This window comes from Fopius arisanus, unplaced genomic scaffold, assembly GCF_000806365.1.
Source record: "Fopius arisanus strain USDA-PBARC FA_bdor unplaced genomic scaffold, ASM80636v1 scaffold00008, whole genome shotgun sequence".
In the NCBI taxonomy this organism is placed as follows: Eukaryota; Metazoa; Arthropoda; class Insecta; order Hymenoptera; family Braconidae; genus Fopius; species Fopius arisanus.
The window spans coordinates 1,861,493-1,877,049 of record NW_011887747.1 but is presented as its reverse complement, the minus strand read 5'-3'; the positions used below and the strand labels follow the sequence as shown (position 1 = coordinate 1,877,049).

General features: G+C 38.8%; 1 protein-coding gene across 3 annotated transcripts in view; it reads right to left on the bottom strand.

The window, feature by feature from the left end:
* The window catches only part of Lar (tyrosine-protein phosphatase Lar), a 144,996-nt gene that overhangs the window by 28,034 nt on the left and 101,405 nt on the right, over positions 1-15,557 (bottom strand). The gene's annotated exons all lie outside the window — the stretch shown is intronic.

Sequence of the window (15,557 nt, the reverse complement as noted above, 5' to 3'; positions counted from 1 at the left end):
ATATCACCGAATATCTTTTCTACCCCTATTGTCCGTCGTTCTCTCGAACGTGTTTCTCCACCTAGCCTTTTTACAATTTCCTTTTTCTATTTGATGAATTGTCGGCTTCCACCTCACAGTCAATTTCTTTACCAAAATGAGATAACATTTATTCTCCCGCGACCATTAAATTTCATTTATGATTTATTGAAGTAACCGAGATAACGCCGAATGATTCAATAATATGGAAAAGAAAAGATATTCATGCCTCAGACTTTTTCCGAATGATGAAGTATTGCGAAAATAACACCCATTACTTTTGTCGTAAATAAAGTACTCAAACAGTAGAGAATATAAATCAGCATCTATCAGTATGAGAGAAGAAAAAAAAAAACACGAATACAGCATTTGAATCTCACTTTTTGATAGCACTTCACGTCAGAACAAAGTCAATGCGCTTTATATATTCGTCATGTAAAGGGAACAGAAAGCAAAAGCCACGGGGATTGCAGGGGTCGCAGTAGTTCGACTTGGGGGGGAATCGAATAGTGATCCCCCAAAAATGCGTGAGTAGAATATGGCGTGGAAAAGGAGGGTAAAAAGTGTGGCGGAGATGAAATTGAGTGGTTATACGAGCGTGAGAGAAAAGGAGAGCGAAAAAAAAAAACGATGAACACGCATGTGGAATTGCTGGCAACATGTTACTGACATATTTTTCATTCCACCTCCCACGCGTTTTATGACTAAACTCGAAAAAAAAATCTGGATCAGGTGCATGCTCCTTTGGATATTATTCCATCCTTGGAAGAAAAAGTTGGAAAAGTGTCCATGATAGTGATAGTGAATATGACACGAAATTCGTGACGCTCTGCACTCATCTGAATTCATTCTGTACTTCATCGTCTGAAAGTTTAACCCAGTAACACACCAGGCCATCCTGTCATATTCCTTTATACCCTTTTCCCTTTCGCTTTTTGGTATCTATTTGAGTGGCTCTCAGTGTCTTTGCAACAGAGGGTAGGAAGTCACGTCCTAAAGATATACATGGTTAAGACGACCAAAAACTTTCTCGAGAAGGGTTTGAGGTAGAGGTTGAGGGAAAGCGTGTTACATTGAATTTCACAAGTAAAACATGAGATTTTATCTGAAAATACAACAGAGAATGTGCAGAATATGCAGATAAAGTGAAGGCTATATGGCATGTTTCGATTTCCTGGGATTTTCCTTGTCACCTGCATCATGGAAATTAGTGTCGTGAGTTTATTATTAATGTTCGGGCAAAGGAGAGAGGTTTAAGAGAGGGTTAAAAGCCGCCTGGGCTAACACCTGGGGACTGGCTGTGAGAATACCATCAAGCTTCTTAGTGCACCACTGAGTTCGATTCCTGAAAGGCACTCTTTTTTATTTGCCCTCACAACGTCACGCCACATCTATTCTGAAATTTTCTAGAGCGTAAGTAACATGGGAATCATGATTCCCGCAAGACTGAGAATGAACGATCTAATTTCAATATCCATTTTCTCTAAAAAATAAGGGCAAGCGAAATAAATAGCTTTGGAATTCAGTGTTCAGTGGTTAATATAATATATAGCGTGCGTTATATCCAGAAAGTGAAAAAACACTGAAAAAACAATATCTTTTCCAAATGTTTATTTACGTCAGGGAAATATTTAATCCTTTCTGACTAAAATTTAGCATTTTTCTTTGGTTCGTGTTTCCAATGGTGAAATTGCATATGGTGGAATGATCGGGATCCATCGTGTAATTAGTTAGGAGGCCCAAGTAATTTTAAAGATGCTTTCATAAGTATAAGGACCATTGAAACGTAGCACTCGGTAAAGTTGGAATTTCTCATTCTATCCAACAATGTTCCTCTTCAGTCGAGTTTCAAGGATATCTTTCTAATCAAATGGGAATTCTTGGATCGAAACCTCAACCTCTGCCGTTTATTAAATACGAGAGAAATTAAGTATAACGACATTAAATTTTCATTATGCCATATGTTATTATGTCAAATTATATAACCCTGGTCAAACCTGATCTCATGAGATATGATTAAGAATCCAGCCGAGTTAGCTAGGTGAATGCTACACCAAAATGTTTTCCCCGACAATTTCTATAATGATCTGCAAACAATTCTTCGAGGCCAATCGTCAACGTTAAATAGTAGATGAATGCGGTATACTGAGATTCAAGCGTCATATTTACACTGGGAAAATACGGTCTATGATAGTGGAAAGGGCCAATGTTAACCTCTGATTTCAATATTTTACCAGAATTTATGCTGACACAAGTGCAAGTTCTAATATCTTTATTTTTGCAGATGATCCAACCATCTCTTGTCATAATCATTTCATTATTTTTTGTTTCGAGCACAGAACCAGCGGAATTTCCCAAAATAAAAATCCCGTGGTTCCTATAAATCTCTGAGCCATAAACAGAGTTATCCATTAGTTAATTGATCTAAAATACCGCAGAACGGTAAATGCAGGACTGCGAGTTAGCGCGTACTGAGTATATCCCCTACTACCCCATACACCCCATATTTCCCCTCACATATTCACATCTCTTCGTTTATGTGCTGCACGTATGACTTGGTAAATGTGCTCGCAGGTTGGTCAACTAATGGACGTCCGGTATTTGGGGTATTTTCGCGGTGAATTGAACAAGCACCAACTCCTGAATATTCTCTCAAAACGAGGCCAGAGTGGAATTAGCTGGGGAATTGTATAAATGCCTCTAAAAAACACCTCATCCCGCTTGTTATACACTCCTGTCTCTTCCTTCTCCGTTACCATCAGTTTTTTTTAAATTCTCTTCTCATATGTCGCCTCACGCATCAGGAATATACACCGACATCTATACAGCAATCCACCAGTGAAAATCGGTTTGCCATTACATTTTCTACTAAATTCAAGATAAAATTGATGGAAGGCATGTAAAAGATGTAACTGCTTCGTGCTTTTTGCTGATGTTTTTTTCATTGTTATCATGATTGGCAGTATGATACGAGGATTTAGCAATTTTTACTATATTTTTATTGAACTTTTTGATCCATCTAGAAATTCGGTAACAAGTCACTGATGATTAAAAATATCCAGCAATTGCGTACTCTGATCTGATTGGAGATTTCCTATTTTCCGTTGAACGTTTTCTTATTGTGGAAGGTAATCGTAAATGATTATGAAATCGTGGTTTAATCTGCTGGACCCAACTGTTGAATATCGTGAACTGATGATTTATGAGAATTATATATTTTTTTAAATACACCGAATAATGTAATACACCAATTATTTTGAAGAACTACTTGAGGAGTTTATCCTTCATCACACATGAAAGGAAAAATTTACTAGAATAAAATATTCCTCGAATCGGCCCACAACTGAATGAAATATAATTAGTTACATTCATTCATGAATATTGCTTGTGAGAAACTAATAAAAAAAAGAAAAAAAAATGCTGATATCAGTGCACATCTTGTGATTTTGAAGGAGTCATTACCGGTGGAAAATAGTGAGGAAATAGTGAACTTCTAGTATGGAGTCTGAAATATATGCATACATACTCGAAATACGAATTTTCATCTCACCTTCGCGGAGGTAATCATAGAATACACGAAGGTGGTGAAGTCGATTGTGACTTTTCTACCAACATTAGGGAGTAATTGGTAGTGGTGAAGGCCTATAGAAGTGTGCACGCATATAATGCGAAAAGGATGGTTTGAGTGTGGGTGTACTGTTAGATACATTGGTGGGGTTGGCTCGACCTCAGAGTTCGTAGATTTAATGTCACGGCGCAATTTGGCCAGGACGAGTTATGGACAACGATATCTCGTCTGGTAGGTGTTAATGAAATTTGCGGTTCGTAGGTTTTCAACCCTCAGGAGAGGCGTGTACCGCGTTCATTCGTCGTTTTGCAGAGCCTTGGCTACCAACACACAATTGTTTTTGTTGATAATAACATCACTTTCTTGTTCCATCAACTTCCCTCTAGCTGTTATCATCATTTTTAACGCCCGTGGAATGAATTCTACTAAAGGGTGGGCTAAATAAATTCTCTGGTTTACTTTGCTGTTTAGTTTTGATCTTCGAATTGATATAGTTTTATTGACGAATCATCTGAGATTAAATGATTAAAAAATAAAACATGAGGTATTCCTGTTTCATTGATTGTGGATAAAGGCGCAGAAGGTTTAATTTCGGAGAAACGTCGACTGCTCATATCGTGAAAGCATCAGCTAATGTCCGATGAGAGAATTAAAAAATAATATATATTTATGAAAAGTGAATCAAGAACGATAAAGGGGGAATATTAGAGAACGATTACATCTTGGGTAGTGAAATATTATCGAGAGGATAGAAAATGCTTATCATTCCCCTTGGCAATGTACGATCACTTCATAGGGAATATGGGAAATAATCGATAAGTTGTTACAACTCACCCTCAGCACAAATAGCTCCAATGCCAAGTCATTCACTCGTAAAGATCAAATTCTCGAGGAATGCGGTGGAGTTTTGAAGGGGTCGAAGTGCGGAGCTCTAGATTTTTCATCAAAGGGCTATGGAGGGACAAATCGAATACAATGACACTTGAGATGTTCGATTATTTGGCAGATAGCAGAGAGGGTCACAAGGTGTATGCTTGTCTCAAGTGCACACCCTTCGTGGATATACTGAGGCCAGCATATTTTGACGAAATGAAAAAACACGCGGTGTGCGCACTACGGATAAAAATGGTCGCGAAGGATGGCCGAGCACTTTGTTCCTTTTTATTATTCATGACGTGGTGTGGAAGGAATGAGAATAATCGGATGGGTTGCCGACGCGGTTTGGGGATACACCCTGAGTGAAAAAAAAAATGGAAAAACTATATTTTTCTGCTCCTTTATCCCCGTGGAGTAGCTCTTCCCTTCTTAGGGTTTGGCATTTAATATTTTCTAGTTAAATATTATAATGCATTTTGATGAGATTTTCAAAACTAATATTTTTATATTTTATCCTTTTTTCATTGATGAAATTATTAAAACGAAATTATTTTATTTTATTAAATGTAAAAACAATTGAAGAGTTTCCGTCTTTATTCAAATATGAATATTTACTATTTATGATATTATTTATAGAATATAAATTCGTTGGATTGTGGAATTTCCCATTTTATTTCTTTCCAGCCCAGACCTCTAATTGCAATGATCGCGCCGTGCCTTCTGTTTCAGTGATTTTTCTCAAAGTCTGCAAATATTAAAAATTCTCGAAAATATTTTCCCTTTCGAAAGGTTTATGGATTTCATTGCTGTAGTGGGTCAAAGGGTTTCATGATAGAGAAGAAGGATCGCATAGGATATGACTACTTTTTGCAATGGTCTAAAGTGATCTCAATTCTTTGACAATTTCACGACATTTTTCGTATGGGATATCAATTTCAATCATTCTGGTATTGGAGAGTTGAAGAGATTTTTATAAGAAAAATAAAAAATAAAAATACAGCATAAATCGATTCTCGAGAATCATTTTCATCACGTAATTACGCAAGATAATAATAACTATTTCAGAAATCATTCCGTCAGATTCGGAATACGGAGCAGCTCGTTCCGGATATATTGGGAGATCTTTTAAATAGAACGATAAATATAAAATATTCATCGCATTACTACCATCACCCCTGCAAAACTGTAGTTTTTATTTATCATACAGACGATGGATGGAAATAAGAGATTATATATTTTTAGCATTAAAGTATTTCAGTTAAAAAATCCCGGAAATTGAAAATTCTTTGCCGATTGTATTTTCGATGACGTAGTTGGTAGCCACTCCGCGATTCACTGAACATATTACCTGAAGAGATATTTTTAATGAAGTATCTCTTCGAACTGAATACATAAACGCAATTCTTTGCAATAGGATAATCGAGCTAAATTTCTTGTGGAGTTGAAGCAATAAAGTTCTCTCACTTGCGATTTGTAGGAGTAGTGGCGCGACAACCGGAACAATAATAATTATCATTTCCTTTCATTGGTAGCAGTACAGGCAAACGCGATTCTTATCGAGTTTTTGTGCGCTCGTTTTGTGCACAGTACTAGTGTCCCGTTTACAAGCGGCGAGGGTTATCTCTCGATCACGGGACAACATGGGGTATCCAGGGAACGCTGTTAAAGAAGGGAAATTGAAAGAGACCTGAAAAAACCAAGACCACAGTAAAAACAAAAAATAATAAAAAAGAAAGAGAGTTGGCATGAAAAAAAAAATGAAATTCTCAGTTACTCGAACTTTTACTCAATTGCCTCATTTAAGGCATCATTCCACCGAGACCCAAATTCAGAATAATGACTTTGGGGAGTTGTGATCGATCGCTTAGTCCAGTCGTTGGGGTTAGGAAAAGAAGAGGGAGGATTTGCTAGACTAGAGGGAAAATGGATTGGGATGAGAAGACAAAATCGACAGACTAAATGAATCGGTGGAGGAGATGATGAGGGTTGATTGAAATAAATTAAGAATAATCAATATTGACGCTATTTTGGACTATGATAAATTATAGTGAAATATTTGTAGTTTCTAGGAGGTTGAACCGAAGAGTATATCGAATAATCGATAGTTTAAATATATATACATCATGTGAATAATGTGAATAAATCGAGGAGTTTAAACCCTTCAAACAGGTTGAAGGCGTCACTCACCGAATTCTCGTGTGCCAACGTCTGTCCTACGTATTTGCATCGTTAGTCTAAATCCGCTGCATAAACCGTAAGCTGTGTCGAGCTGTCGTGGCAGAGCACGCGGGTAAGGCATTATATCCAAGTCCCCCTATCTTGTGTAATTTCTAGACTCAACACTCCTACACCTTCTCACATGCCTCCCCTTGTCGTGCACCAAGATTTCATAACTAGTGAGTTATGTATAGTATACAAGCCCCCTTCACCATCGTTATCTCACTCATGTCTTCCTCTTCAGTGCCATCAAAATCGAGCACACATCTATATTTGCTTCATCCCGATTCATATAACGTTTTACTCTGGCATTCAACCCGCTCGGCGTACACCTTCGCGGCATCGACCTGATAATTAATTTTACGTATCCAGTTTACGAACAAGCGGGTCTCCGTATAATCAGATTTTCCACCTAAAATTGGCAGAGATTGTTGTGGGTCTGCTGAGAGACGCTAGCGGCTGTTGATGTCGATTCACATCGCTCTTACGCCTACTATACAGCAATGGCAGACGTGGCATGTAGAATAAGAGCAGCGAAAGTTTGTGAAACTATCGTCAGTCTAATACGACGGTGCTTATGACCATCAATGTCCTCACTCCACACAGAAAACACTAGACTATAAATCAGAAATCCCGTCAATTACGTTCCAAATCTCGTATTTTAAATATAATGTTCTCTCTGTGTCCCCAGAGAATAATAACCTCAACCGAGGATGAGAATAAACCTGTACGAGTCTAGATTTAACAGGGGTCAGTAATTCAGACTCGATGGGGCAGGCTTTATTGAATCATTCGTTGGAGCTTCAAATTAGAGCGATTGAAGCAGGTGTTGGTTTGGCTCTCAGCTTATTTAGGACTTAGCGAGAGCACACCCAGTCCTTTTCTACCTTCACCATAATCACACCACTATTTTTTATCCAACAATGGATGTATTTGCACAATTTGATGTTCATCTTTGGTTCATCTGTATTCTGTCCCTTGCACGACACTTCTCGTGCAGGAGAATAAAGAAAGCAGAAATGGTGAAAGTAACAATAGCTTTTCAATGGGGACAAACGAGGGAAAATCTAACAATCTCAGGAAATATATACACAATGCAACAGTGGAGTAGGGGATGGAAGGAGTAACATTGTATGGTGGTTGGTTGCTGGACAGACAAGAGGAGGGTCGGTGCCGCATGGTTGGCTTTGTGAACAGTAACTCCGTTATACACTCTGCACTTTGCGGGCGATAACTCTATTTTGCAGTTCTGGAAGGTGACTGGGCTGAGGCAAAACGAACGAAATGCATAGCATATATATTATAAAAGAAGGCATGCATCTTTATGAAATACCTGATGTATCCTGTATAGCAATTGTCATTTTCATTTTCAACGAATGTATCATTGTGTAAAACTGTACACACAGAGACATTATCCATAATGAAACTATAGCCAATATAGGTCTATAACAATGGGATATGGGCGGTTTATATGGTCAATGGGTTGGTCATAACGCACACGCAAGGGATTTTGGTAGTGGCAAAACGCACGATGAGTCTGGTTTTAATGGAGGTGCTCCGCAGATATAATTCCCTTCCCTTCTCCTCTTTTCTCATGGCGAGTTCAAAGCTTGAGGGACGAGACAGGAAGGGGCTTTGACACTCGTGAATGTACTCTCGAGATATAACAGCGACTATTGTCTGCAGGATTGAGATCATCAAGAGTTAGATCTATCTCAACATTTTGTCAGGGATGCAGAGTGAACAATCGGCTAGACGTGGTACGCCATTGTTCTAAGTTTATCAAGATGATTTAGGGTATAGGTGATATATGAAAGCTCATCGATGATTCATACAGTTTTACATCACCACTTCTGATGATTCCGCTTTAATTTCCACTGGTCACGGTATGACACTATAGTCGAAGCCCATGGTCAGCATCATTGTGTTATCCATCTAAACATTATGCACATAGAAGGTATTGTCCGGTATTGCTCACTGTGAAGGATTCCCAACCTCTCGCGAATGTGTCACTCGCACATTCCCATGGGAAATACTCAGGAGGTCATACATCAATTTGAAATACCCGAGTGTAACAAGAATCCCCGGTAAACTACCTCCTGTCCATCCGGAACAGTCGACCTCCAAACTTAACGGTGGTTTCAGGGAGAGAGAACTGCACACCCCTGATTTATCCCGGTTACAGCTTTAAATTATCGCGGCGTCAGGCCTGTAGATCATATCATTCGGGGGCTTCCTGAATTGCTCGGCATCTCCCATCGTCGGCAGCTAAATATACCTTGAATCTCTGCCCTCTCTCTCCTCTCTGTCACTTGGAAGCTCTCACTTGCACTCCAAATACCATGCACAGAGTACACAGCTATACATAGGAATTGGGTATATTCACTTGAAGCCTTGTTGAGGGTTTCTAGCTATTGCTGAGGTCGAAACTACTTGGGAGAGAGAGAGGGAGTCAAAGGTCTTCACGGGTCTGGCACGAGCAGTTTGGTCCGGTAGTTGCTTACATTACCATACGAATGGTCGATCGATCCCACAGCTCCACCGACCATCCCACCTCAACTCTGTGCTTTCTGTACTTTGCTTGCCACCCCGGAGCCTCTCCGGAGCCTCCCCTCACAAAACTAAAGCGACCATGACTAAAATGACCTTTCTGCCTTTTATGATCCACTATGTCGAGCTCGTACGCGACGTTAATCATCGTTATTGGCACTATCCGGATACACCGTCGGGATATCAGTGGCCACACATGTTTCCCCTGGACTCTCTCTCTCTCTCTCTCTCTTTTAATTTTACTTATTCTCCAGATACTCTACTCATTATTTCAATCTACTCATCATTTTATCCATTGATGGTGCCCTATTTTCGGATGAGAAACTGGAGGATCGTGAGGATTGGCTGAGATAGATGGCTCCAATAGTGTTTACAAGGGTAGAAAGAAAATGTGAAATTTGGGGAATGAAGGAAGTGAGTGGCTGAATGAAAAGGAGTGGGTTTGGATGGACGATTTTAAAAGGAACCTCTCAACTCTGTACGCTGAGTGGCAAACAAGAGAGCCACTATCTAAGGTGGAGGAGGAAGCTGCACAGTAGCTGAAAAACCTTACAGTAAAAGAACCATGCCAGTTCTGACGTGGATGCATTTCGTATTTGAAGAAACATAAAAATGAAAAATCTTCTGCGAAGAGCACTACCCTGTTTGAATCGTAATAATAATAATTTTAATTTCTAATTTTTTAGATTCAATAATGATACTTGTAAGGACAGTTAATCGTTACCCTGAATGATCATAGTCAATGGATAAATTTTACACATCTCTGTAATTAAATTGATCTCCGTAATGAATCTCGTAAAATATCAAATTTCGATATTTGACCCCATTGAGACCACCCGAGCTAGCCATCGCCACATCAATGTCTTCACTACGCTGTGTGTTATTGGATATAATCGGAAATTAGTGAGACCGTGAAACGTAGTAACGCGAGGAGGTGGTTCAACGGAGAAGCGATAGGTGAGTGTTGAATTCATGAGAATGCAAATAATGCTACCAAGATGGAGGAAAAGCGGTGGAAGGTTGAGAGGGGCTTTGTATTGTCTCCGAAGCAGAACGATGGTCTTGCTTAACATTTTGCTATTGGTCGCTGGTAAAGCTGCTGAGGTACATTGTGTATGCAGATACCAAGTACTTTCAAGACCATCCAAGTGTGTTTCCATTTCTCGATAGCGTGGTAAACCCTCTTTTCCAATGCCCACTTCTTTCTCCGGCCAGTTTTATTTTCATCTTGGAAATACACTGGCGTGAATTGTGGAAAAACGAAGTCAGAGTTGAAACGAATAGAAAGGAAAAACCATTTATCCATTTGGTGTCCATCTCTCTCCTCTCCGCCCTTTCGATCTTTCTTTAACTTTTCAGTCTCTCCATTGGTTCCTACAGTTTGCTCCAAGTGGCTGGATAACACATGCGTGCATTGCTCACTAAATTCGCTCAGCCTATTTCAACGGAAATGCACAGTTGCCGTGAGTATTACCAACTGAGAAAGCTGAAGTCGACTTCATTTACATTGATGTCTACCGAAGAAACCTCGCCATCTCCAATGCTATTTCTTTCCCGCTTATTCAGAAACTCAACTTGGTATTTCTCACTTTTCAACGGGTTTGCAATACTCGATATCTTGGATAATTCCAGAAATGTACTTTCTGGTTCAACTCATACTGAAGAGTTCTCAAGTATCGGCTGACTCTACGTTGATGTGGTCTATTTGCCAAGTAGTTACGTCGAGTATTGGGAAGACAACTCGACAATCGCACCAACATTTTCGTGTTCTAATGAGTTGAGGATTTGGTGAAAGAGTGAGACCATTTGGGGAGCGAGAAAAAAAAATGCTTTTCACTTTTGTCGTTCATTTCCGGGGACATGTCATAGTCCAGACTAAACAAGAGATCATTCCATTTCAATAATTTCCACAATGTGCAAAACGAATCAGCTAATGCCTCTAGAGGCCATGATAATGATCTATATACGTGTCTTTGTGGTCTCTCCTTAATGGGTTAAGTCCTCTGATTAGTATGGTAGAGAGCATAATTATTCACCCATGTACATTATTTGGACAGTGAATGCGTGTTAGTGACGATAATTATTTGTCAGTCTGAGAAGTAATCATGGAAATAATCACAAAATGCAATCTCTTCCAATGAGTTCATTAGTATATCAACTATTTGAGTTAAAAAACGAATTTCATAAAATAGCAGAGACCTATTTATTAACGAAAAATTAAAATAATGGAATTTATCGACAAAATTTTGAGAGAATGGATATAATTTCCAGAGTTTCTCTAGATAACAAAAAATTTCGTTAGTATTATGGAGTGTCGAAGTTTCTTTTAGCTTTTTTAATGTCTTTTAACGTGCGATTATATTCCTTCAGATTCCCTCGGAGAAATACTAAATGAAAAATAAATAAAAATAATGAGCACATGCATGGATTGAAGGGTTAAATTCATCCATATGGCTCATGAGATTTTTAATTTTTATTTATTAATTTCTTTAATTAAATGCTGTTGTGTGTCTCTCCGGATCAACGAGTTTACCCACTGATAAGCTGAAATGGTAAGAAAGAAATTCGCCTGTTATTGAGGTATTCAATTTCTCTGACAACAGTTTAATTTGGTTTCATTGAAAGCTCTCTGTAGGGAGTTTATACCATGATTTTTCATCTTGAAACCAACACGTTTGTTATTTGTACTGATACTTGAATGGAAAAAAGCCCTGGAATTGCTTCTTGAGACAGCAATAACGCGGGATCAAAGTTCTCTTTGCCGTTGAGTATTCTTCTGATGTATATAAAATACGGATCAGCATCCCTACATTTTTTTCCAATGTTTCCTCTGCCCCTCAATCCCTCATCACTTCAACCATTTTATCTTTGGAGTATTGCCTGAAGTTTTTTCTACGTGGATTTGCCCTCCGTTGACCGCATTCACAGAACAATATTCATAAAACTTTTTCTATTGGCTGAACTCATTAAAATTTTCATCTTATCCAGAAGGGAAAATAATTATTCAAATGCAATAAAAACTGTGGAGTGGACGGTACACCGTATTCTGAATAGAAGAATTAGGCGAGTGAAACCAGAAATTGGAAACCCCTTTTTTTATTCATTTTAATAACAATAAAAAAGCGTTGTAAACAAATTTTCAAACTTAATTAATTACTGGGACGAGCCCAAAAGTGTTCTTCCCAAATTTTCTATTTAATTTTAAGCTTTTCAATTAGCATTTATTAAATTAGTGATTGGCAAATGTGAGTTGAAAAAATGCCGAAAATGCAAAACCGCGGACTGTAAATATTTCAATAATTCTCCAAGAGGTTGAGCCGGGGGTTGAGGAAGACCTTCACTCATTGAATTTTTTGTTCCTATTTAAATTGATCGTTGTACTTGATTTGAGTACACAAATCGTTAGGATTATGGTGGGCAATCGTTGAGAGTCAGCGATAAACTTTTTATCGTTGGCTTATGTAATTCGGGACTTTACCGATACGATATCCTGGGTGCACACCCTCGGTAGTAATGGCCGGATGCCTCGACGGAATTGCATAGCGTGTTGAATACAGACGGAAAAGAGACAGAGAGAGGGAGAAGAGAGAAAAGTGCACGGGGTGGAGTGTGTGCGCGTAGTTGAAGGCAAAACTCCTGATTATAAAGGTTATTACCAGAGTTGGAAGCCATGAGAGTATACCGAGAGCGATGAGGAAAAAGGTGCAGGTGGCTGGCGGGTTTCCTTGTGGAGTGGAAGTAGAACTTAGCCCCTTGCTCTGGCAAAACCCTGCGTGAGAAAGAGGCAAAGTTGATGGTGCAATATGATGGGGTGGATTGGAGAAGTGAGACGGGAAAGAGCGAGATAAGGATTGAAAGGGAAAGAGAGAAAAGCCGCGGCCACTTCCGGCGCATACCCACCAGCCTCACAGTCTCATATTTTATTTCGTAAAACGCTCGACGACCGTCCCGGGAAAATTGAGATCGTACGATTCCGCATGAGTGTATAGACGGTGAAAAAAAGGGGGTCGAAGGGAGAGAAAGAGGGAGGAAAGAGTGTACATTGGGAATTGTATGGGCAGGGAAAGTTACAAAAGCTAAACGCGACCTCGTTTGCCACGCGAGTCATTTTGTACTGCTGTATATACACAGTCCGACGCTAATTCCCCGCGTGATTCTCAACAATGCCCCCAATCACTGTAAACAACCTAGGAAACACACACATCTCCACTAAATTATACACTCATAGAAACAGATAAAAGTGGAAATAAGCACTAAGTGAGAATTGGCTTTCATAAAAGACAATCGGAAACTGGTGTTCGCCCAATATATAGATCTGACAATATTTGGAAATGTATATAATTGTATTGTGATTTTATTCCTGATGCTATTCTCTTGAAAATTTATTTAAATCTCAGCCATAAAATCACCGAAATTTTCCACTTCATGTAACTTTTTCGTTGTTAAAAATATCGAATTTTTTTCACTCGAAATTCCGAGTGTAATTTTCCGGAAATTGCGTATCGTATGTCATCCCTTTTGAAAAATAAAATTGGAACGTTTTTTGTCTGCTTTTTTCGGCGTATAGCTGTGCATGTCATAGTGTATATATTATTAATTATATATATGAAAAAAAATGGGATTGATTTTTTCTCTGAGTGGCAAGTGAATTTTTCCCGATTCACTACATATCAAATTTCCCAATGATGAAAATCATTATTTTTTGGTAATATTACTTCGGTATTAAGTGCAAATATTTCTGGTATTTTTAATTTTCAGAAAATTCGAGATCTGCACTGAATTCAAGTAGGTAATATTTGCGAAAATAATTCCTGTCTTCCAGTGCAGTGTTCCATTTAAAATGCCAGTTCAAAGAATATGCAGAAAAGCTCAGTGAGAAGAAAAAGGCCATCATCAGGCCTCAACATAAGTTTCAACGCTTAGCGTTAGTTTGTTTAGGCGGTTTTTGTTCAACAATTCTCCATAGTACTCCACAATTTCTCCTACCATTCTTCCGCTTTTCTCCGTTCTTTTCTTCGGAAGAATGGAGTTTCTAATACCTGGTAAACTTTCAGACATTCGAAATCTTTTGTGCACTTTTCTTTTCTTGTACTTGGCAAATAGATGAATGGATCTAACTTTTATTCATGTGAATCTGATTTTTTTTCTCGTTCCTCTTCTGTTCCCCTTCACTAATTTTTTCTCCATGCCATCCTGAGCAACCAATAATACTGCCATCTCTATTTGCCCGATCGGACGGTAAACGAGATATAGAAAATAATATCAAGAGTTCTCGTAAAGTGCGGTAGAGCTATATATAATAAACTGAGCGCAAACTGCGAGAAAAGCTTTCAGATCTTCAACAAGGAGATAAAGCAATAATAGTGGACGTGAGACTGAATGAATTGCGACGTGTTTTCATTATTCACTTCTCATTGAATCACGATACAAAGTCTTACTTTTTTCTCATCCAGTGAGGGAAACAGGTCTGTGTGTTTCTATAAAAATATCCAGGTAGAGAAAAATAAATTGAGAACAACAAGAGACAGGGAGAAAAAAAAAGACTTAGTTAACCACATAAATCTCAGTTTGACTTCTCTGTCTTTGTATTGTTGGGTGAGTTTATCATGAGGATTTGTGGAAAGAAAGACAATGCTCACGGGAATTTGATTCGTCGATCGAATGTGTGGACTAAAATCCCACGTTAGAGCTAAGGGCTATCGATCTTTATTGAGGACAGCGTCCCCAGGGACTTCCCATTGCTTCTTGACTGAAGTTTTTGTCCTGTACAGTTGCGACGGTTTTTCCCACCGGAGAATATAGAAAGGGTGCAGAACGAGAACGATAGTCATAGGGATGTTGCAGTGGTGGGGTATTGCTTGGAAAATATTCAACGTCCTGGATTTTCCCGCAGGTCTGGAGCTGTGCCCAAACATGTTCGCCCCGAGATGACTAAAAAAAAAAAACGAAGCATATAAAAATGGAAGGAAACGGAAGTAGAGAGCGAGAAGGAAAAATGACGCGAACTAGAGGGGAGTAAAGAGGAATGACGTTCAGCTCGTGAATGACGAACTTTACGACAAGAAGAAACTATTTTTCCATCTATCTGTAAGGACAGGATATACTTCACACCACAATGTCATCTGTAAAGAATCCCGCGTTTGCTTTTGCTCTTTTTATTTTCGCATGCCCCTACAGGCACACCCCCTTTTTTAATTTTGATCGTTATTCAATAAACATTGTAGAATTGGAAACGCAACTGTCTAAATTCATAAACAATTGAAACGAAAACAGCCACTTATAATTTATAAGCCGATGCATGCATGGAAATACAAATTAAAAAATGTCC